Here is a 23,346-nt window from a genome sequence, read left to right as displayed (position 1 = left end):
CGGCATCATTGGCGATGACCGAGCACCAAGGAGCAAGGAGTCCCCGGCGTCGCTGGTGATGACCGAGCACCGAGGAGCGAGGAGTCCCCGGCGTCGCTGGCAAAATCCAAGCACCGAGGAGCGTGGAGTCCCTAGCGTCGCTGGCGATGACCGAGCACCGAGGAGCGTGGAGTCCTCGGCGTCTCTGGCGATGTCCGAGCACTGAGGAGCGAGGAGTCCCCGGCGTCGCTGGCGATGACCAAGCACCGAGGAGTCCCCGGCGTAGGCGGCGATGTCCGAGCACCGAGGAGTCCTCGGCTTAGGCGGCGAGGTCCGAGCACTGAGGAGTCCCCGGCGTAGGCGGCGAGGTCCGAGCACCGACATAGCTGACGACGTCCGTGCGGTGAAGTGTGCCCACTTAGTCCTCGAGCATGAAGTATCCATGCGCCGTGGAGTAACCGGCGTAGCTGGTGATTAGTTCGATCAACTGGTCGGCGACGGAGTCCATGAACCAAGCGGTTCGACCAGTTGATCGGTGGAGAAGTCCGAGCACCAGGTGGACGATGATCCTGCAATACAAACATGTAGAACGGGTAGTACACGATGCACAAATAAATAAACTCCGGAGAAAAATCAGCAATGGTGATGAAACGGCATATGCAGTTCGGCGATCAGTTGGTGTGAAAATACATTTATGTTTAATATAAACTGCCCGAATAGTTAGTGTGTAGCTGAGTCTCCAGCCCTAGCTAGCCCATAGTCCATAATGTCGAGCGCGGAGCCCGTGCACATGTAGGAGGAACCGGCGTGACCAAGGAGCCGCTGCCGACCACCCATAACGTAGAGCGCGGAGCCCGTATCATGTGTAGGGAGGAGCCGGAGACAGGGCCTTCTCTGGAGGCGTCCGAGCATCAACGTGACTGTTCGAGGGTTCGGAAAATCGTTTGGAGAGCAAATATAGAGAAAACAGTTCAGAAAAACATTATGACGATATACGGAGATTGGAGAATATTTAGAAGAATGTTGAAACGTGACTTAGCTTTAGACGGAGTGTCTGGTCGGCGGCGTATGGCGTTGTCTGGTCAGCGTTGACGGTGAGCACCTGGCGGGCGGTGAGTTGTTGGTGAAGACGACCTCGGAGGTGGTTCCGAGATCGGATCTGCTGTCGCAGGGGCTGGTGTAGCAGCGATGAATCGTCGTCGTGGACCGGGATGGATCTCCATGAGATTGACGATGAGAACGCGTTGTTGATTTGAGGTCCATCTGGCTCGCCATGGATCAAGCGCACACCCCTACCTAGCGCGCCAACTATCGACAGAATATGCTCGGCAGTCCACCGAGGGGTATCCCACGATGGTAGATTTGTCGGTGGGGATGCGCGTAATTAGGAACCGGATGGTGACACAAGGCGCAGAGACAGCGATTTAGACAGGTTCGGGCCGTCTGATCGACGTAATACCCTATGTCCTGTGTCTTTGGTGTATTGTATTGAATACATGATGTCGAGTAGAGGACCCCTGCCTCTCCTTATATACTCTGGAGGGGTAGGGTTACAAGTAAAATAACCTATTTGGTACTATATAATGTCTTGCGGTGTATGCCGAGCAGCGCCGTGCACACCTTGATCTTGTGGGCCGGGCCACCTCCGATGGTGCGGCCCATGTCTTGGGGGCCATACCCCCACAACCAACTAGCATAAAATCAAGATAAAAAGTTTGTAAAACAAATCTATGTCTTGCTACGAACACACAAATGCGAAGATCATGAAAATTAGAGCTATAACGAAGAAGTTATGAATTAAACAAGATTTCCTTTAATAAAATAATAGATTAAATCTAACCTCGAATTTCAAAAGTTGAAAACATGTCTAACAGTAGGATGAACATGTAGATTACATAATTACGAATCTAATGCAACTTGAACGGGTCAAATCAGAGCTAAAATAGATATTTTATGGCTAAAACAAGACCAGTGGCACTTCTGTAAATAGTTGGAACTTGATTTTAGAATTTAAATTAATAAAATTGGATTTTAAACTAAGCCAGGGACATCTGGCATGATAAAGAAGAAGTACAGGGGTTCTTTAGAAAAAATGCAGGGACAACGGGTTTGAATTCTAAGAAACTAAAGGACTCTTTTGCAAAAAGGCCTCGGCGAAAGGGTAGCGGCCGGTCTCGGCCGTTGGATCTGATACGGACGGTTTAGATTATAGCAAAGAGAGAGAACGAGGGAGAGAGGCTATCGGCGGCGAGCTTTGGCGGTGGTGCCATGGCCGACGGTGAGCGGTGCATGCGGAAAATGGCCTATGGGCCATGGTTCAACTTGGGAAAGATACAGAGAGCAAGAGGAGGCCAAGGCGAACTTACCATGGCGAAAAACAGCGGTGTGGAGTGAATGGAGGTGGCGCGTGGCTCGGGATAGCAGAACGTGCTCGACGACGATGGCGGTGCTTAGGGTTACGGTGGATGCGAGCTTGATTGGAGGCGGCAACTGACGCTAGGGCGGGATTGGGAGGCGACGCGGTGTGGGGTCCACTATTTATGAGGACAGCGGCGTGGGGCGCATGCCACATCGCTCGGAAGCGGGGCGACGATGGACTCTGGAGCAGAGTCCAGTGTGGAAACGGAAGATGATGGTGCGGCTAACACGTGGACCCGGATCATCAGTGATAGGAGAGAGAGGAGAGAGCGGCATCCGCGCATTGCTGGGCAGGCCTACTTGTTGGGCCGTGGGGAAGAAAATGGACGGACACAGCCGATGCTACGCTAGGTTGGTGCGCGGCTTGGGCCGATGTGAAGCTAGGCTTCGACGTCAGACTAGGCCAAGCGGGGAGAAGAAACCAGGCCATGGAATGGAGGTGAGGGAGTGGGCCAAAAACCAATAGAAAAGAGAGAAAGGGAAAATATTTTCTTTTCTTTTTCTTAAGCACATTTTCAAATCCAAATTCAAATCAAATTCAAATTCTTTTAAAAATTTCAATCAAACCAAAGCATCACAAAATAAATATGCATCAGCATGAATGCACAAATATGTATGTAGACCTTATATTTGACTTTAATTTTAACAACGTTATTATTTTTCTAAGTTTACATGCTCACAAAATGCATAATTAAATCAAATTCACCTATTTCAAAATGATACAAATTTTAGGGTGTTACAATCTCAAACACAAGGGATTCAGGTTAAAAAAGTACAACAAACTCACCATGTATAATCCAAGAACATGAGAGGAAATGGCAAAAAAGGAGGAAGAAGTAGAAGAATAGAGTACACGAATAAGAGGTAGGAGAAGAAAATATTTAAAGGCAAGGATCACAGAGGAACGAAGATGTAAATGGGGGAAGGTAGAACAGAAGCTAACATTTACTGCACCAACCAAAGTGAAAGGGCAATAAAGGCACATGACAAAAAAATGTAACTGCATAGACAAATCCACCCAATACAGACAGGATTCAACACATAAAAAATGGGCCATAACATAAAGTAATAGGCCCACATAAAAAGAAGCCCACAAGAAGAAACCCAGTTACCATTAGAACCAACTTGAAGGGCATGAAAGAAAATATACACAAGGGGATATATGCAAAAATGAAAAGGAATAAAGTACCTGGATCTAAAAAGCAATCAGATCTAAAGCACCAACGTGAAAAGCACCATAGAAAATAAACACAAGAAGCTCCAGATCCATGGGAGAAAGGGGATCAGATCTATGAAGACAACAGATTGAAATCAAGCATACAAAAAGATGTTAGGAGAAGAGAAAGAAAATGATGGAGAACCAATACAAGTAAATAACTCAATTAGATCAAAACTACTTTGAGTATAATAGAAACAACAAAATAGATCAGATCAAAAGATTTTCTCAGTATACATGTATGATTGTCTATTGCATAAAAAGAATCAAAAACCTTATAAAACATAACTAAACACTAACACAAGATGAATGGACTAACTGACTGAATATCTTTTTGATGCAGGGCCATAGAGATGGGCAAAACAACAGAAATCCACAAGATAGGTCAACAACTAAAAAGGTATAGGTTGTAATGAAAATTATCTATTTCTACAAAATACAACTAAACACACTTATTAACAATTTTTCAAAATTTGCATATAATGCAAAATAGGTACCAGGACCATGGATATATTCAATGACACCAAGTACTCAATTAGAGAACCAAGGAATGGAGGCCAATTAAGAATATGATCCACAAACTGCACAGCTGCTAATCTACCAGGTTGAGCTTAAGAAAGAAAAACCCAAAAAATGAACTCCAAATATCAAAAATTCTAAAAAAATCTATTTTGCAGGGACCACTAACAGCACTACTCATGTAGCAAACATGGTCTTCTTCTCAGGAAGAACATATAATTAGGGACACAGTACAGGTGGTAACACATATTCCTAATGGAACAACAATACATCTTTACTTGATGTTTGCTAATAGTTATACCTGATTTCTTGATGTGCAGGAAAACTGGGACCACCAGGGGATACAAATATACAACAGGACATCAACTGATGAAATATAGAATACAACAACAAATGGAAATGAGGTGAGATACCCGAAGACAAACAATTTGAAGAACAAAATGACTAGTAGGAAACTAATCGACTCAAAAATGTTTATTAACATGCAGGCAGACCAAGCAGCACTGCAAGAAAACAGTGAGAACACCAACCAAACAATTTTTAGTTTCTCAAGAGATTATGATGTAAGTTCAAATAAGACACCATCAATTAAAAAAGAATACTTTGAAATAATGTAGAAAAACTATATTTCTTGAAGTAGGAGGATGTAACACCCTCGGTGTTACCGCTTAAACAACTTGCTAAACTGTCATGAGCATCATGTTTATGTGTCAATGCATGTGAAAGTGTGTAGATCAATTTCCATAACTCAAAATGATCAATAAAAATGCTAAACGAAAGTTGATTCAATAGTCATGTTATATCACTTAGGGTTTAAAACTAATTTTTATTAAGCAAAAATACTATAGAACATGTATGTGAAACTTAAATAAAGTTGGAAGTACGAACTTGGTAGATGACAATGCAACTTTAACTTTTCAAAAATAGATGTTGTTAACTGGTGTTTTGGGAGCCCAAAAATCAAACTTGACGTTAAGATAAGCTCTTTTCGTTAAGTCGGCAAGCACTTGAACGATTGTTAAAATACCATTTTTGGCGAATTATATTGAGCGAATTAGTTAAATGGTGCTTAAATATTTTGCTTCTATGGGTTAGTATAAGGTATGGACTATTGCATAAAGTAATTGTTGGTTGAAGTTAACAAGGTTTAAATCTATTTAAAATTGCAACAAAAGAGTTAATGGTTACTTAACCTCAATTGAAATCCTTAGCTTTCCTAGTATGGAAAAGTAGTAAGACAATGCTATTTTGACATTTAATTTCTAACAAAAATGTTTAAACACTAGTTGCACGTTTTGGTATTGTTGATTGCATCAAAGTGAGTGCTTGAGCATGGCATAGGTCGACATTGTGTTGGATGTCACATTGTCCGCTCTAAAATTGCCCTAACTTCACTAGAACGCGTTGTGAACCCTGATTCGGAGCTCGGTTCTTGAACCGGCGTTCAGCGTGACAAACCCAAGTTGGCATCCTTGTATCTCCCCATCTGGTTGCTCCTTGGACATGAGGTTTGCTTCATTAGCTAGGTGTTAGTATCACTTTAGGTTAGGGGAATTAGTTGAGCCTCGATCATGATTGTTAGCGGCTTTTGCTTCGCTTTAAAATGTGTGCATGACACCAGTTGATACCTCTCGGTCTGAGTTCACGGACATCGCATGTGTGGGTGCTACTGGTGCTAGGCTCATGCCATGGCCGGCCTGTTGCCTCTGGCTAGCTCGCACGCTCGGGTCATGCCTCACAGCGCCTTGGCCTCACGATGGCCGGCTTCGGTCGGCTGCGGCTAGGTTTCCACTATTGCACACATGCATGTTCCACCCTTTGGCTGCCGAGCCATGCGCGAAGTCAAGCCATAGCTGTGGCCATCGTTGCTAGGTAGCGTGGTAGTCGCTCCACCCTCTAGTTCCTCTACCGCATCGAGCCATGTGTCTTGGTCACAGCCGCCCTCTCGTGCACATGCGCTCTCGGCCATGCACCTCACCTACCGCCGCGCCGCTGCTGCGTCTTGTGGCGCGATCCCAGCCACTCATCCCATCTACCTCTGCTACCACAACTACATGTACCACCGTGCCTATGAGATAGGGAGGAGAGGATGGGTTGTGTATATCGGTAGTGCCACGCCAGCACGTGGTCGGAGTCGTGGTCGCATTCGAGGCACCGCGCTCTCTGCTCCTTCAATTCGCATAGCTCAAGGCTGCTCAGTCCAATTCCTCACACCAGTGAGTAGCATAGGTAGTCAGCTAGATGTCTGTTTCCCCTCAAGCCCAACCGGTCACTACCCACTGGCAAATTAGCTTTTTTGCTCGCCATCGGTCATGTGCACCGCTATGACCAGAATGTTGGGGGTAAGGCATGTAGGCATGGTAGTAGTTCCATTGCTCGTAACCCTACACTCACCTTGACTCCCTCTATCCGGTGCTCGCACTATTTTGGCCAGGAAACTCATCGGCGACGTGGTGATGCGGCAGTGTTCATCGTAGAGCACCACCGCACCGCTCGGTCGCCCGTGGCCAGACCGTTGTAGTGCTCCCCTGCTTCAACCTTCAGTGGGAAGAGCACCACATTGAGCTATTGATGCTTCTCCACCATCTCTACCTTGTCATGAGGGTGTAGGATCGTCAGAACAGTCACACCGCCACCGCGGATAGCCGCTCACCGCTGCAGCTTGTGTCAGTGCGTCTCTAAGTCCCTAACCACCGCCCATCGTATCACAGGTAGCCATAGATGGCGATGGACCCGCTAGGTGGGTCCGCGCAGGCCTCTGGTGGCCGACGTGGACGCCCAGTGCCGCCACTCGCCGTGCCGCCATGCATGGGATGACCGGGGGTGTGCGTGGGTAAATTTGGTAAAATGCAAGGGGTTAAGTGAATTCACTAGAGAAAGGAAGAAATAGTATTAGGACCTAGTTATGGTTCAGGAAAAATCCGAGGGCTCATTTGCTAAAGTGCCAGTGTGGGCTCCCCACCGTGGGCCGCTTCACGTGTGGGTCGCGCTCCATGCTGGGCCGCTAGGCCAACCTGCTGTGCGCGCCCACATCCCTCGTTGGGCCAGGCTCGACTGCTGGGCTGAATCGTTGGCCATAGGCCCTTTTCTTTTTCTAAAGCGTTTTCTAATTTAGTTTCTAAAGGTAAATTTGTAAATTCAAGATAAATTTGTGTAGATGTCCAAAAATTGTGAAACTAATTTTGTTTGGTTTCTAAAATCATGACCTATCTGCTAATGTATTTTGTTCACTTAGTTTCATAGAATTTTCAAGAGTAGACTAATTAATTTGAAGCACTTAAAATGGGTAAAACATGAACTTGTAGGAATTATTGTGATGAATGGTAGTAGTACTGGCCCTAAAATTTTTACAGTAGATTCCTAACATTATTAGGTGCTCACTGTAATTTTTATAGCTTCGTTGGAATTAGTTTGTTAAGGTAACTAAATGAGCCCTAGTACAAAAATATATATTTAATCAATCAAATGTCAAAAATAATTGGGGGTTTGTAGAACGAAAACATTTTCTAGAAACAAGCCTTACTTGGCGACATGGATACGTAGACTAGTACGTTAGTCATTAAGCTAGCTCGTTAGCTCGCGAAGTGTAATCATATTATAGAGTTGCAGTTACCATTGATTAATCGCGTCTCTTCATTGCATCCACGTATATCATAATAGGAACAATGATGGATCGTGGAGATGACCGAAGTAGCGGAAAAGATGGTGCCTTGATGATCGTGTCACCATGATGGAATGCTAACTTTTGGCTGTATCTTACCCAGGCAAGCCCCGGTGCATAACCCCTATTATTTGGACTTTATTTTATGCTTGTGCATTAAGTTTAAGGAGTTGAATGAAACCCACTTGCATATATGTATCCTTATCCTATGAGTCTTACTAGTATGACAGGATCGTGTAGATTGTGATGCTATAGGATCCGGTAGAAATCGAGTGATTACTTGTCACTCACGAGAGATAGGAAAGATATTATTGTTGTTATTATATTACTATCACATGGAATATATATATAAAAGATAATTGGGGACCGAGCGGAATGGTACTTTGGATCTAGACTTGGTTAGGCATTCGAGCGAGGCTCGGATTGCATTTGTTCCGCCTATGTCGATTGAGAACCGTCTGTTGCATTGGATTCTAGTCAGGTCACAGACTTATTATCCTGAGCACATACTTACTTATGGGGCGGGAAGGCTCGTTACTCTCTTGTTGTGGGTTCTGGCTTTTTCTAGACTGACTGATTGGAGGCGGGGATGGTGGAGGTCTAAGCACCACACTGAGTCCGGGACTTAGGTGTGGGGGCTTGGAGTCCAAGTTTGGATGAGGACTTAGACCCCTTGATAGGAGAGTGGTGGTTGGTCCTGCTTTTGCCTAGGGTACAAGCGGAGCGTGTGTTTTGAGGTACCTAGCTGGGATACATTGGTTCATGAATCACCATGTAATACGGTATGACTTGGCTATGATCTAGCACCGTAGTAAGAACTGGAATATGAAAGATGGTAAAATGGTTCTGATTGCTTACCACCTGCTTGAAAGTAGCATAGGTGCTTACATAGAATGGTTAGTTAATGAACTAATGATGACTGCTAATGAAATTGAATATAAGGATGCACACTTAGTAATGCTTCCTACAGATGCAATAAAACCACAAGCTAGATAGCCTTGCATATCCTTGGAGTCTTTTCTTTCCTCCTGACGGGTAAGTCTTGCGGAGTACGATTGAGTACTCGGGGTTTGTTCTACCCTGTTGTCGGTGACATGAACATGTGCAGGTGACACTTGTGTGTGGAAACCTCCTGGTGGGGTCATCGAGGATTTCCTTAACGTTGTAGACATAGAGTTTATTTGAAACTCTCACCCAAAATATTTTACAATGGAAAAACTTATAACATGTTAGGATGTATATAATGGATCATCATGTTAATGTTTAACTTGTCATTAAATGATTTTGTTTCTGCTAAAACTCTGATAACCTGGTTATATTCCACGGTTATAAATAATAAATATTATACTCTGATGTTGCATGGAAAGTGATGTAAGAAATGACTTAAGAATGTTGTAAGCTTTATTCTCTCATTTGTGATCCTGATGGAAAAATGTGGATTTTTGGGTTCTCCCATGGGGTGTGCTCGATGGAACTATTTAAATTAGCTCACTCTTAGGGTGTTTAGTGTCTAATGGAAGACAAGCACATCCGAAAGTGAGTTATTTTAGGCAGTTCTGCCACAAAGGAGCAACAGGACTACATATCAACTAAAGCCTTTCAAGAAGATGAAATTAATGGAACAAACATATTCAACTCAATGCAAGTACAACATGTATGCTCATTACATAGGAAAAACAACACTAGAACAAAAAAAGACATAAATACTAACCTTACAAACTTGAAAATGCTGGTTGATTCCAGATATATGACTATAGAGAACACCACATCTGTAGTGTCAGGGACAACTACCTCTGAAAATGAGATTACAGATATATGGAATCCATCAGATGGTTCATTTGCTGAGTAATCAGACCAAACCATGAAAGAATATGATGAGAGAAATAGAAGCCAGGAACTTACAGAAGAAGAAATTGAAGAATTCCTCAGGAAAGAATAGGAAGCAGCAGTAGATGGAAACAATGCAGCTGACAGCAAGTACACGCCACAGATTGGCATGGAATTCGACACCAGAGATGATGCGCACCATTTCTTCAGCTTATATGGCTTCATAGCAGGGTTTGAGGTAGTTGTTACTCATACAACAAGAACTACAAGCAAAAAGAGGAACAATGAGATATACAAGCAGGAAATGAGATGCCATCGATATGGAAAAGAATGAAAGAAGAAGACACCTGAAGAAGAGGAACATGATATGATGACACATGAAGCAAAGGGCAAAGGACCAAAGAGGAAAACTAATATCCAAGTGAAATCAAGCTGCCCAGTGCTTATGGAAGTGAAAGAAGAAAATGGAAAATGGAAAGTAGTAAGGCTAGACTTAGATCACAATCATGAGCTCAGTCGAGACAATAGGAATCAACTATTCAACGGTAGGAAATATATGACAGACATGGAGAAGGCAATGATAAGGACATTGAATGGAAATAACATACCAACTAGAAAGATGATTACAATACTCTCATATCTCAGAGGCAATGTAATAGCCCTACCATATAAAACAAAGCACGTGCAGAATGAGAGAACAAAGATAAATAGGGAACTCAAAGGAAATGACATGAACAAAGTCATGTAGTAATTTATGAAGAGGGCAACAGAAGATCAAACATTCTTCAACAAATTTCATGTAGATGAAGAGAACAAAGTGAAGAACATCTACTGGAGAGAAGGCATATCACTCAAATGTTATGTAGAGTACGAGGATTGCCTAAGTTTTGATACAACCTATATGACAAACAAATATAACCTTCCATTTGCACCTATAGTTCGAATATCAGGGCATGGACATACTCTTATATTTGGATGTGCATTCATCTCTGATGAAACTACAGACATATTCAAATGGCTATTTGAGACATTCCTAGAATCTATGGGAGGAAAACATCCAAAGACCATAATTACAGACTAAGACCAAGCTATGAGAGGAGCCATAGAAGCAATAATGCCACAAACAATTCATAGGAATTGTTTCTTTCATATAAAATCTAAATGCTACAACAAAAATGGGAAGTGCGTTGCAGTAAACAAAGGCTTGCCAGAGACATTTGAAGACATAGTGAACAACTCATTGATAGAAGAAGAATTCGAACATCTATGGCAGAAAATGATTGCATATTACAAGCTAGAAGGGAATAAGTACTTCAAGAAAATGTGGGAAACCAGGAACAGGTTCATACCAGTATATTTCAAAGAAAACTTCTATCCATTTCTTCAAACCACTGGACGAAGTGAGCAGACGAATGCTAGGATCAAGGACAACGTTGGACCTACATATAGCATACTGAGATTCATGAAAGAATACCAAAGAATAATTGACAGAATCAGGATAATGGAGAGTACTGAAGATAATCAGAGCAAACAAAAGAGACCTAAAGAACTACAGACTGGATACAAGATAGAGTTACAGGCAGTTGAATGTTATAACAGGAACATATTCCTAAAGTTTTAGTACCAGCTCAAAATGATAGAGAAGCTAAAATACAAAGAGATAGAAGATGGAAAATGTTTCTAAGTATGGCACAAATCAAATAGTGTTCAGCAGGTACAAACAACATAGAAAATATGTAGTCCTAACATATCTTACTAAAGGGAAAGAGGAATTCACTTGCATTTGTGCAAAATTTAGCAAGGATGGAATACTATGCAGCCACATACTAAAAGTCGTAGTTGAAGAAGAAATAGATGAGATACCTGAAAAGTACTTTATTGACAGATGGAGGAAGAAGGAATCCAAAATCTTGATGAGACAAACAGATGACACACCTGCAACCAATGAATTGCTAAGATTTAATGTCTTGTGTAGGAAAGCAATAGTGCTTACATCTAAAGGATCAAAGAGTGAAGAAATGATGAGTTACTTGGATGAAGAATTTGACAGGATTGATAAAGAGATGGACCTAATTACAAAGGCACTAGAAGAAGATGACGATTCCATAAATGACGAAGAACAACACAATGATGGCGTACAAGCAACATCATCAACGATTACTGAAGAAAGTGTACAACTACAAGATCTAGAAAGGATAAAGCGAAAGGGACGACCAAAGAAACCAAAAGACTAAAAACAATAGTAAAAGAAATAAGAGAAAAGATAGTTGCAACAAAAGCTAAAAAGAAGAAGAAGGCAGCAAACTCAAGTAAGAGATCACAACTAAGATTCTTTTCTAAAATAAATAAGCAAATCATAAAAAATTAAGCAAACTTATTACCAATTTTTTTATATGCAGGCCCAACTACAAAGAGCAAGAAGAAGCAGAAGAAGGCAAGAGAAGACAATGCAGATGAAGGCAGAAGACCAAGATAAAAAAGTGATTATCAGCACAAATGAGTTCATAGAATAGGACATATTTATATTTCAAAAGAGCTATTATCATGTAACCTCTATTATCATGTATTGAGATGGACAAGTTTAGACATGGATAAAACATCATATTGAACTTAGTCTGTATTGAGATTTCCTAAGGCAGATGCAACTGCCCAAAAAAGACAAAGAAATTGAAAAAAGGAACCATTCAGAGTGCAAACTCCTTGAATCATATACTACAGCACCAGAAGACTCTACTCCTATCAATAGAGGTGGGGAATGTGAATCAGAATATCGACATAGAAACAACAAGATTAAAAAATGAAAATTTCAAAACAAACCTGAAGTTTGAAATCATACACACGATGTTTTATGTCAGTGTTCTTGTGATGAAAAAATAGCTCATTTGCAATCTTAACTCTGATGGATGGAATATCTTCATGACTAAACATATTGCCTAAACGGACCCTGGGAGATGTCCAGTGCTCAAGGAACATCATAGCATAAATTCTAGAATCAGAACTGCATAAAATAAAGAACAATTAAAATGAAGAAGCAAAAAAAATCTATGTTTATAGAAATGAAACATAGCAGTGACAACAAAACAACCAACTATAACCGTCAAAAGACTAGAATGTAAACTCCACATAATATGCACTGAAACAAACCAATGCTTCTCATGCAATATAGGGAAGAAAAGCTGAAAACATATGAACAAAATTAAATACACATAAAGAAATATAAATAGAAGAAAAACAAAAACAAAAAAATGATAATACCAAGTTAGATTGATGCAATGGTCTAGCCTTAGCAGACCTTCTAAAAGATCACTGCAACAACTATTGGTCAGCTTCATCATAATCCAATAACAGATTATCCTAATAATAATGCAAAATAAAAAGCATTAGTTAAACAAATTAAAAACATCATCAAATTTTATTTAAAAAAGAGAGAAGAAAAACTTACACCAATGTTTAAGAAGAAATAATGCCTTTCTCAGAAATCTGGATGACCATTTGGCTTCGAAATCAAGCTATAGCAGAAACAAGATACAACAAAAGTATTAACAAAACCTCCAGGTTTTAAAGATTCACCAAGAGACCAAAAAGTACAGCGAACACCAGACAAAGACACTACATCTTCTCTGCATAATGCAAAACAAATTTAAAAAAAGCTATAAAACACATCAAAATAAGAAAAATACAATCAATGGAAATAGAACTAACCTCTGAAACTCAGAAGAAGCCAACTTACACAAAATCTTGTAGTTTTCTACTTCAAACTTATTGACTTCATAGAACTTAGATTTGAATGTCTCATAATCACCGCGAAACAGAGGGCTAGGATTCACAAACCTTTCCACCTGTAGATACAACTTGAAACTTCTGTACAAATGAATGGCTTTAAGGAGCATAACTAGGCAAAGACTCATGAGTTGAATGGCTCAAATGTTGACTAGGAGTACTCCTACTGCACCCACCCAAATCCAATTAGGAATTGTATATGTTATTAGTCTTCTTAGTCATTTCTCCAACGGATGTGGGGAAAGATCTAGCACCAATAACTAAAACTTCTAGAGAAACCTATATAAGAAAAAAGAAGAATGAATAGATAACTACAACAGTACTGACTAGAAAGCAAAGAATCTAGAAAAATAACAACAATTTGAAACAATAATACCTTAACTAGAGCCTTTGATGCAGAAGGTAAAGAACCACCAGAACTATGAGGATTCAAATGACGTTCTGCTTGATGAGGGGAAGGAGAGCACTGACTAAAATCTAGGGTCTGCATAATCAATTGAGCCTAAAAAAGGAAAAGAAATCATAGAAAATTACAAATACAAAAACATCATTTAAAAAAAAACAAAATCAAATAAAAAACTTACACTAGAATTTGGCATGCCACACTTCTTCACTGAACCAGCACTCTAAAAACATAAAAAAATCATAATAAAAAAAGAAGTATAAAAAGTAAATAAGCAAAGAATAATAACAAACGAAACATCCAAAAAGAAAAAAAGATCTAACCTTCTGAGAAAAATATCTTGAATACCCAGGCATAGGAGAAGGGGATATAGAATCAGGGGCATACTTGTTTTCGAGATCTGTAGAATTAGGAAGACCAATAGAAACTGATTTCTTCAGACAACCTTTCCTCAAAGACTTTGAATTAGAAATATCACCAAGAGGATTCCTAGAACTGGACACGAGCTTAGGAGAGCTAGGACCAACATCGGTATAACCTATAAAAAGAAAAAATGTATATAAGGTATCAAAAAATAAAAATTTCTTGAAACAGGAAAGAAAATGAATAGAGAACAAAACAAACTAACAATTCTTCTTCAGCTTAGACACACCATCAACAACATTACCATTAGAAAGCTGCAAAAAAGATGAGAAGAAAATAAAAAAAGTAAATTACATGAGTAAAAAACAAATAGAAAAAAGATATTAGCTACAATCACATACATCATTCAAGTTTTGGTGAAGTTTATATTGAGAAGGATGAAGAACTTCAAGATCTGGATCATACTTTCCTATGAAAGGAGAAACTACAAGTAATAAAAATAACAATGGAAAAAACAAAACAAAAAAATAACCTACCATTAGAATTAACACCAGAGCCCCTAAGATCAGCTTCAGGAATAATAGGAGAAGCATCAAGCTCACCAACAGGGGAACCAAAGAGCACATCTTTTTCAACAGAATCAGATAACAGCCTGATAACTTCCAAAACTAAAACCTAAGACATCTCACTAACAGAATACACATGCTTCCAAAGTTTGATAAAGGTCAATCTCATTTCATCAGACAAATTAGTAATCAAATTAACGTCAAAGTTGACAGAAACACCACAATTCAAGCAATGCTTCTCAATAAGCTTGTGAATAGCATCCTTCAATTCTATAGGGAGCTTGCAGCGAGCATAAGAATCAAGCTTGCTAAAAATTCATCATCAATAGTCTGGTGGAGGATTTGAGGAAGCAAGCTCATATCCTAAAGGAAAAATAATAGAAAAAATACAAAACATTTAATACATAAAGTTTGAAAGGATGCATATAAAAAGAACATGTACAAAAACATATTTAAAATAGGGATATAATCTTAATTTACACTAATCAAAACTAGGAGTTACACCATAATAATCACCATAACTTCAGTACAAGTAAAGTGTAAACCTAGTATAATAATCATAGAAACTAAAAATCACATTCAATAATTTCTAAGAGAAAAGAATCTGACTAAAATAAATCAAACAAGAAACTAACAAAGATGCAATTTGTAATAGATATAAGCAATCATACTGACATATCCTAGCTTAGTAAAAAAAGAAACAGGCAAGCAACAAACTACTTAAAAATGGGAAAATTATGCAAAAACAAATAATACAGAAAGGATAAGGGAAAAATTACCTTAGCATAGTAGGTCCTTGAATAATCCATAATAGGATGGTACCCAAAACAACCTTCTTGTCTCTTGTCAAGACTTGCATACTGCTTAATCATATCTTTTTCCATACAAATATTCGAGGAATAGTGGAAGCGACTTGATGAGATCCAAAATTGACATGATCAAGATATAGAACCTAATGACAATATAAATAAAAATAAAACATACATGAACATAAATAAAAAAAGTAAGAACAAAGGAAAAAAAAACTTACAGCAAGGAAGTACAAACAACCACCAAGAGTGGTTTGCTGAGTAGATTTGCAACTCTTCAACTGATTGAATAACTTGATATACTCAAGCAACCAAGATAGGAAATATCCACACTAGTCATAAGATCAAATCTTATCAGGGTCTTGAAAACATGCCAAAAATTTGTGACAAACAACCACAAAAGAATTGGGACAAATGAAAGTATTCATCGCAGCGACAATGAAGCAAACAAACATATCATCATCAGACATTTCTTTCTTAGAAACAAGTGCCTTAGAAAAGAAACTGATTGGAGGAACATTATCCTTCCCAAATCTTGACAGCAAACAAAGCTTGCCAGTAGTATAATCAGTAGGAAAAGGAGATCCACCAAATGGAAGGTCAAGAACCAAGTGAACAACCTCCTTAGCGAGAGAAATAATCTTGCCATGAACAACTATATCACTAGAGTTATAGTTCACAAGGCGAGCAACCCAATGAACAAAATTTCTAGGCATAGAACAGTTATCAAACAAGAGAAGACAACCAAATCCATACTTCCAAATCACATCTTTATGGTCTTCAGAAAGAGAATTTATCACATTAGAGAACTATAGGATCTCTGGTTAGCCTAGAGAGGGATGAATAGGCCTATCAAAACAAACACTTAAACTTTCATCAAATTCAACTTGCGGTACTACCGCTCTAACCTCGCGGCACTATCGAACAGCGGCACTACCGAGCCAGAACAGCGGCACTGCCGCACCTACAGACAACTTTGAGTCATAGTTCAAAATCAGTGAATGTAAACTTGAATCAAAGAAATTTCTTAGCTTCCTACGGGTATGAGATTCACAAATCAAGAGCTAGAAGTGGTAGGAACACAACATGCAAGTAGATCGACCACAAACTCTAGAAATCACCTCAACAACAATATGAAATGCAAATAATGTAAATCAGGCATAAGGTGACATGATGATTTAACCCACGGTTCAGCTCACCACCAAGGCTTGCCTACGTCCATGTGTTGAGGTTAGCCACTAAGGCTTAGGGCTTTGCAACCCTTCCTTGTTCTCAAGTCAAGAGACTCAACTCTTGAGATAAGGGGTGAGTTTACTAGCTTCAAGAGGTGGTTACAAACCTCTCGGGGCTGCCACACAAGTTGGCAAGCTCTACAGGCGACGCTCTAGCCAGCTAGGAGCAAAGCTCCAAGAGTAATAAACACAACCGCCGGCTAAAACATAACCAAGTGCTCTTTTGAGTTGGGGAATCAAAGGATCTGCTCTCTAATTGAGTTTGGGACCTTTTTCTCTCAAGGATTGATGGGGAAATCAAGGGAGAATGCTTGGGAGCTCAAGGTCACCAATGGAGGAGAGAGAGAAGGGCACTCTTCTGTTCTTGGATGAGCTAAATGAGTGGGAGAGAGAAGAGAGACGTTAGGGAGGAAGGGGAAAGGTATAAGTACCCCCTAGCCCCAACGGTCACTTAAGTTGTGGCAGTGCCATACTACGGCAGTGCCTCTCTCTAGGTATGGCACTGTCGCACCAGGCAAGATAGTAAGAGTAAGAGTAAAGTGTTGGCTATCTTGGCTAAGTAACTGAGCAGTATGTGTAAGATTGAGCACTTGGTAGCACATGTTAGCTTAAGCATTATGTCCTCCTTTATAGTAAGCTTTTCTTATACTCAAATTCAAATATAAAAAAATTTAAACCTCCTTTGAGTTTGAAGCCATCAACATTTGTAATTGAGGGGCTCCTCCATTTCGTGTAACATCCTTGAATATAGATTCCCTGCTTGTCATCTTGATAAATCTCATTAGTTCTCTAATTGCGTGATCATTATCACCAAAACCCACAATTAGGGCTTGATTACACTTTCAATCTCTCCATTTTTGGTGATTGATGACAACCCAATTAGAGCTTACAAAAGATATGAAATGAATACTGAGATTTCCAAGCCATGGGTGTAGAGCCTCCCCCTAAATGTGTGAATAGAGAATTGAATTCTCAAATTGGCATAAGAAGCCAAGATTCACATTTTAGTGAAAGTGATGGGGCTCCCCCTACATCTATGATCCTATGGGGTGCTGCATACTATGTCAGTTATGTAGACGTGATGTGAAATGATAGTTCATGCACAACAAGTTTTGCTATAACAGCTGGGTGCGGTATTGCTGCTCCTAGGTGCGGCACTGCCGCACTTGCTATAACAACACAGATAAGAGCAGGCACCACATAGCATGTAACATAAATAAAGATATACATTCTAGCACAATTTTATCACTAGCTACAGCATAGATTGATTCATGTCCATATCCCACACATATAAAGTACTTAGGTAGCATTATTACATAAATAGAGTTTTGAATCATCTCTCAAACTCTCAACCTAACAAAGTCTACTCTAAACGGATAAGAACATGAAGCTCTAGCTGCAGCTATCTCCTCTCCATGGCATCGAAAAAGTTGTTGACCCCTCTCTAATTTCTCCCCATTTGGCATAAAGCGCCAAAAAGAGAAGAAAGAAGAAAGACCAATACTCACTCCTCATCTTCTTGGATGGTGTCCCAATCGACATCATCCCCACCAGTAGCTCCACTAGCACCTACAACATTCCTCCTCACCACCACCATCATTGTCGTCATCATTGGAGGAAGAGGACACCACGTTCCCTCCCTTGGCGATGGGTGGTTCGAAGTGTGGTGACACTCATGCCTGGTGCTTCTCCTCATGGAATGCAAGGTGGAGCCTCAACCTCAGTGTGAGGGGTTAAGCTCTAGGTCTGATTCCTGCTCCCTATCCTCCTCCTCCTCATCCATCTAAATCTATGTTAGGAGAGGCTAGGGAGGTTGTCAAACTTCGGTGGTGGACTGTAGCTAGAGAAAGATGGTGGCAACCCTGCACTGCTCTCTAGCCTCTCAGGTTGGCTTCATGGTTTTCAACCGGTCCTCCTATGGTCTTGGCATAGGTGCAAGTGGTGAAAATGGCCTTAATCCATCTCCCAAACTTCTCCATCTTCCTAGTCCTTTGCAAGGTCCTAGAGCGAGAGGACTCAGGCACTGTCCTCAACTGAATGGAAGAGCGTCTCACTACCCTGCTAGCACCTGAAGGCTTGGGTCTTCTCAATCTTATAGACAAGTGTGGAGACCATCTTTATCAAACCTGTAACTAGGTGACCCTCTTAATCATGAACATGAGATAGGGGGCATAGGGCATCCCCTTTCTCCCATCCTCCATGGCATTCCTCAGCTCACACCACATGAAGCAAAGGACATTGAACCTATCACCTCAGGGGCAAACCTAGCAAGCACATTCCTCGCATAGCCATTAAGATCTGAAGCTGCTCCATCTTTGGGATTTATTCTGTGCCTAATTAAATTGTTTAGAATGTAGTAATAGCTCTTCAAGCCACTAACCTTGCCATCTGCACCTCTCCTATCAATCCACATATAGGCAATGTCATGGATCTCATCTAGCTCTACCTCACTCATCATGTATATAAGTGAAGCCCCGCTCCTTCTCTCCAAAACCAAGGATCCGGCTAAAAGTCACAAAGTCAATCCTATAGTGTTGTCCCTCAGTCATCCAGTGTATCTCATCAGTGTAAATATCATAGAAGAAGGTGGCATGAAACTAGGCTAGCACTTATTCATTCCAATTATACCTAAAGCTCATGATGTCAGTGAGGCCAAACAGCTCACAAGCCTTGATCACTTTGTTGAACTCAGGCTCATTCTTCACCTTCATCTCCTCCCAGTCAACATACTGCATCTTGACAATCTTTGACTTTTTGGAGTTGAAAATCACTAAGGCATAAAAGTTGGAATGAAACTCATTCCAAAACCCGTAGTCCACCCCCAAATCCTTTGGCTACTCATAAGGATTATTCTCACATGCTTCTTCCACCATCTCTAGCTTTCCCGCATAGTTGAGCACGGGATGAGCAAGTGTGTCAATGGGACGCCTCATGACCACTTCCTTAGAATGCTCACTGATGTAACCACTATCAAACTCCTCAAGGTGAGGTGGAGTATCTGGGCAAGCACCTAGAGGAATGGTGCGGCTAGCCCTCTCCAAGTTCTCCTCCTCCTAGATCAACTGATCCCTCCTCCCCTGTCTCTAGCATCCCCTCTACCTACTACACTGCTGATGCCCCCTATGGTTCTACCATGACCACGATAAGGCATTTGGTCGTCATGAGGCCATCTTCACCTTCGGAGGCTATCTACGCAAAAACATAGACCAAAATGAGAAACTGTACAAATGGAGAGTAGAAGTTACCCTATAAAGCAAGTTAAGTAGTCAAGAAGAGTCAACATGCAAGCGAGGGAAGCAGCTGATGTGGTACTGCCCCCAGACGTGTGGCACTGCCACACCAGCTATTTCACCAAGACTGCATTTTGCATCTTCTTGTCTACTGAACTTACTTTATATTTTAACTTCTAGCCCACTATATAATCTCAGCAAGCATAAACATGTCTATGTCATCGATTCATCTAGATATGATTGAGAGAAACCCTAGCAATCATGAATCTTAGCATTGGGAGTTGAGTAGGGAGGTTGTCAAACCTCGGTGGTGACTGTACTAGAGAAAGAGGTGGCAGCCCTGCACGCTCTCTAGCCTCTCAGTTGGCTTCATGGTTTTCCAACCGGTCCTCGCTGCATAGGTGCAAGTGGTGAAAATGGCCTTAATCCATCTACCAAACTTCTCCATCTTCCTATCCTTGTGAGGTCTAGAGCGAGAGGACTCAGGCACGTCCTCAACTGATGGAGAGCGTCTCACTACCCTGCTAGCACCTGAGGCTTGGGTCTTCTCAATCTTATAGACAGTGTGGAGACCATCTTTATCAAACCTGTAACTGGTGACCCTCTCAATCATGAACATGAGATAGGGGGCATAGGGCATCCCCTTTCTCCCATCCTCCATGGCATTCCTCAGCTCACACCACATGAAGCAAAGGACATTGAACCTATCACCTCCCGGGGCAAACCTAGCAAGCACATTCCTCGCATAGCCATTAAGATCTAAAGCTGCTCCATCTTTGGGATTTATTCTGTGCCTGATTAAATTGTTTAGAATGTAGTAATAGCTCTTCAAGCCACTAACCTTGCCATCTGCACCTCTCCTATCAATCCACATATAGGCAATGTCATGGATCTCAGCTCTAGCCTCATCATGTATATAAGTGAAGCCCCGCTCCTTCTCTCCAAAACCAAGGATCCGGCTAAAAGTCACAAAGTCAATCCTATAGTGTTGTCCCTCAGTCATCCAGTGTATCTCATCAGTGTAAATATCATAGAAGAAGGTGGCATGAAACTAGGCTAGCACTTATTCATTCCAATTATACCTAAAGCTCATGATGTCAGTGAGGCCAAATAGCTCACAAGACTTGATCACTTTGTTGAACTCAGGCTCATTCTTCACCTTCATCTCCTCCCAGTCAACATACTGCATCTTGACAATCTTTGACTTTTTGGAGTTGAAAATCACTAAGGCATAAAAGTTGGAATGAAACTCATTCCAAAACCCGTAGTCCACCCCCAAATCCTTTGGCTACTCATAAGGATTATTCTCACATGCTTCTTCCACCATCTCTAGCTTTCCCACATAGTTGAGCACGGGATGAGCAAGTGTGTCAATGGGATGCCTCATGACCACTTCCTTAGAATGCTCACTGATGTAACCACTATCAAACTCCTCAAGGTGAGGTGGAGTATCTGGGCAAGCACCTAGAGGAATGGTGCGGCTAGCCCTCTCCAAGTTCTCCTCCTCCTAGATCAACTGATCCCTCCTCCCCTGTCTCTAGCATCCCCTCTACCTACTACACTGCTGATGCCCCCTATGGTTCTACCATGACCACGATAAGGCATTTGGTCGTCATGAGGCCATCTTCACCTCCGGAGGCTATCTACGCAAAAACATAGACCAAAATGAGAAACTGTACAAATGGAGAGTAGAAGTTACCCTATAAAGCAAGTTAAGTAGTCAAGAAGAGTCAACATGCAAGCGAGGGAAGCAGCTAATGTGGTACTGCCCCTAGACGTGTGGCACTACCACACCAGCTATTTCACCAAGACTGTATTTTGCATCTTCTTGTCTACTGAACTTACTTTATATTTTAACTTCCAGCCCACTATATAATCTCAGCAAGCATAAACATGTCTATGTCATCGATTCATCTAGATATGATTGAGAGAAACCCTAGTAATCATGAATCTTAGCATTGGGAGTTGAGTGAAATAGATAAAGTGAGTCGAATCAGCTGCTACTGACTTTGTAGGTGCGGCACTGCCACTCTCAAGTGCGGCACTGCTATGTGTAGGTGTTGCAGCAGGTGTCTACTGCTGTTTAGCATTAGGTACGTCAATGGAAATAGTGCAGTAGCAACTTGAGGAACCTCCACTTCAGTGACTTCATTTTCTTATGGTCTAATATCACCAATAGCCAATTGCTTGATTGCTTTACATGGTGGATCCTCCTTTCCTACAACACTTGAATCAACTTGCTCCACTTGAGAGCCATTAGATTCGTCAAATGTCACGTATGCCACAATCTCAACTCTCCTAGAAGTTTTTTGAAGACATGGTAGGCATGCTCATTTGATTTATAACCAAGAAGAACACCTTCATCAACTTTAGGTGCAAACTTAGAGGTTTTGGGTTTCTTGTTAAGTATGAAACACTTGCACCCAAACACTCTAAAGTAAGACACCTTAGGCTTGTTACTAGTTAGAAGCTCATATGAAGTTTTCTTCAACTTCTTATGTAGGTAAAGGCGGTTGATGGCATGGCAAGCGGTGTTGATGGCCTTGCGCCAAAAGATGTCCGGCGTCTTATACTCATATAGCATTATCCTTGCCATGTCAATGAGTGTTCGATTCTTCCTCTCTATTACACCATTTTATTGAGGGATGTATGCAGTTGAAAACTCATGCTTGATGCCCTCTTCATCAAGAAATTCCTCAACTAGAGTATTCTTAAATTCGGTCTCATTATCACTTCTCACTTTCTTGATGGGAAGACCAAACTCCTTTTGAGCTCTTATAACAAATATCTTCACCTTCTCTTGAACTTGGCACTTGTCATGCAAGAAAAATACCCAAGTAAAATGGGAATAGTCATCAACAATAACAAGACCATATTTGTTACCCCCGATACATAGGTAGGTGACCAATCCAAAGAGATCCATATGTATTAGCTCCAATGGTTGCTTGGTGGTCATGATGCTCTTTGGTGGGTGAGGTACGCCAACTTGCTTTCTGGCTTAACAAGCGCTACAAATCCTATCTTTCTTAAAGTGAACATTTGTTAGTCCAAGGATGTGTTCATCTTTTAGAAGTTTGGCCAAGTTCCTCATCCCAACATGAGCAAGTTGGCGATGCCAAAGCCAACACATGCTAGATTTTGCCACTAAACAAGTCTCAAGCTTATCTTTACTTTTGTTGAAATCAACTAAGTAAAGCTTGTTCTTTAATCAACCCGTAAACATAATAGAGGAACCGAGACCAATCACATCTCCCTTTGAATTGTCACCAAAGACAATATTTTCATTTGAGTGCGTCATCGGGGAATATGATGAGAACATACTCCTTTCTCTAGTTATGTGATT

General features: G+C 41.0%; 1 pseudogene; it reads right to left on the bottom strand.

Moving 5' to 3' along the window:
* Positions 1 to 12,612: 12,612 nt before the first annotated feature.
* LOC136470515 (uncharacterized) lies at positions 12,613 to 21,192 on the bottom strand (annotated as a pseudogene).
* Between the last annotated feature and the right edge of the window lie 2,154 nt (positions 21,193 to 23,346).

This window comes from Miscanthus floridulus, chromosome 8 (genome assembly GCF_019320115.1).
Source record: "Miscanthus floridulus cultivar M001 chromosome 8, ASM1932011v1, whole genome shotgun sequence".
NCBI classification, from domain to species: Eukaryota; Viridiplantae; Streptophyta; class Magnoliopsida; order Poales; family Poaceae; genus Miscanthus; species Miscanthus floridulus.
This window is presented reverse-complemented; position numbering and strand designations above follow the sequence as displayed.